The sequence below is a fragment of the Montipora capricornis genome, chromosome 1 (genome assembly GCF_036669925.1).
Source record: "Montipora capricornis isolate CH-2021 chromosome 1, ASM3666992v2, whole genome shotgun sequence".
NCBI lineage: Eukaryota > Metazoa > Cnidaria > Anthozoa > Scleractinia > Acroporidae > Montipora > Montipora capricornis.
This window is the reverse complement of record NC_090883.1, coordinates 9,750,861-9,753,360: the sequence shown is the minus strand read 5'-3', so window position 1 is coordinate 9,753,360 and position 2,500 is coordinate 9,750,861.

The following is a 2,500-nucleotide window of genomic DNA, read 5'->3' as shown; positions in this document are numbered from 1 at the left end:
TCTGCTTTTACAACACTTGTTTTTTTTTTTATCAGACTGCAAATTCGAGTTTACCCAATCGTTAGGATCATCACACTCAGATTCAGTCAGTCCAGTCTCATTTTCAACAGCTACCCTCCCACTATCCAACTATGGTTGTCTAGATATTTCTACATGGTCACTTTCATCATCATTTAAGTCCGTTGACAAAAGATTTTCTCTGAAGTCAAGAAGAAATTGACTGACAACTTTATTGCTGTATAACCGCATCAAAAGTCTTAACTCTTCCACAAAGGAGAACCAATTTAACTGATTCTCCCTTAGCATAAGCAGTAAATGGTCATGGTTTGCAGCAAATATGTGACGTTGTTTATTCAGTCCCTTGTCTGGATCCATGTGCTTGTGCGTAGACATTCTTCCTTGTTCCTCTTGTTGGGTGTTCTTACCTGGGCCTTGTTTAACTGGCATTTCCAACTCTTTTGGCCGAGTTTTTTCACTCACGTCTGACTCACTACTTTCATTATCACTGATCCACTGAATTTCACGTCCAGATTTTCCTGAGATTTCTGAATCACTATCACAGGGTACATACAAACCAAGAGAACGAAGAGCTCATTTCTCTCTTACCATAGCAAGGTCTACAACTTCCTTTCTTATACTTTTTGCTTCTTCTAAAGCATCTGTTACTTCTTCCTTCAACTTGGTTGTTACCTTGCACGCCAAGATTGGTTCCAGCTTTTTAGTTTGAATAGTTAGTTGCTTCACAAATGGCAAACGGCAAATTTAAATAGTTTTCTGTCGCTCTCTTTTGATGCCAAGTTACAAAGAGCAAGTAAAGTATCTTTTTTCATTCCCTTCCGGATTCTAGGATTGGCTGCAATGCAAAGTTCTCAACCAATCCAACCAATTCCTTGTAATCGATATTTTCATGTTTTTCAACGAAAAAAAAACTTTTGCATTCCACTTCTCTGACCAACTCCAAAAATCACAACTGGCAGCTGCATGAATCTCCTCACTGCATTTGACGAGGGCTAGGTTGAGAAGAAATGTTTTCTATATAGTTTGGAAACCTCACATACCCCAGATTGAAGAACATCACCAGTAACTTCAATCAACAAAGGGCATTCCTTACAGTCAATTAAGTGATTATTACAACACAGTTCAAATCTAAAAGAAATGAACTGACTCAGGGAAATGAATATGTAAAGACCATCTTACTCCTTAAAGTGTCACTCAAGTTGTTCTTTGTTTGCCTCAGATAGTGTTTGAAAGTCTCATCCTTTGGCCTACCACTTTCATCTATAAAAAAATTACCATTTTCATTGTTCTTCTGCTGTGACGAGTCTGATTGATCCATTTGGGGTCCAGAAGTTGAACAGTGCATGTATTTTTCTTCACGCGTATGATCAACATCAGAGATGTCATCTTTCTGTTGCAAGTTTTTCCTTCTTTTTGCAACCAGCAACTTGTCAATTCCGATTTGCGAAGTAGTTGTCAGTTTACCCTTGTCTTCAATAAGCTCTTGGGCATCTCTCTTTTTCTCTTGCAGGATTGATTTTGCTTCTTTCTTCTGCAGCAATGTAAGCTCCTCTTCCAGTTTTCGCTTTCTTTCTCTCAGTGGGGTGATCTCCTGTGCCAAGCGCCTTTCTTTTTTGTCATTATCAACATTCCTTGCTTTAAACATTGATTTTTCAATCAATGTCATTTCAACTGCTATTTGTTTAAGATCCTCTTCTATTTCACTGATTCTTTTTGACAGCAAGGATGGGGTTAGTTTGGAGGGCCCACGAGGTGGCTCAATAAGAGATAAATCAGCTGACCTGGACTTTTTTCTCTTGTACAGATAAACATCACTATTAGTCCATGGGCCGAGACGAAATTCGGTACCACCTGAGGTGGCAAATGCTATCATATATCAAATTAAAGCTTATCATGAGCAGAATCCAAAATTATATGATAGCAAGTCTGTACTGGTAGCTTAAGGCTGTCACGTGACCTTGAATTGGGCAATAGGCACCCCATCTGAAATAGCCCGGGGAATGCATTGAAATCTCATTGCAGACACAGGAATTCGATCTGAAGTGCCAAATTAAGGTTAATGTTGTCATTTAAGAAATAATGATTGTGTATTAATGTAAAAAATTAACAAACAGTATGATTTTATGACGTCACTTCCGGTGAATTATAAGAAATATTTGAAAAATTAATTTCTACCGCCAATGTTTTGTTTGATTTCGTAATGAATGTGGATCTTTTGGAAAAAAATGATATAGGCTAAATGTTTTGTAGATACTAATCTAAATAATTTGTTCTGTCTCTATGATTTTTAGGCCGTGGGTACCCTGGCCATGGGTATCCTGTGGTAATGCTTTGTTCCAAACACGCTGTGATGATACGACCGCCACTCTGTATCACGAAAAATGTTTAAAAGCAATCATGCGACAATGTAAATGAACCAAAGTGTATATGAAACTGGGCCGTCTTTGTACCAATTCAGTTTTCGTAATGTTCTTCCTTTTTT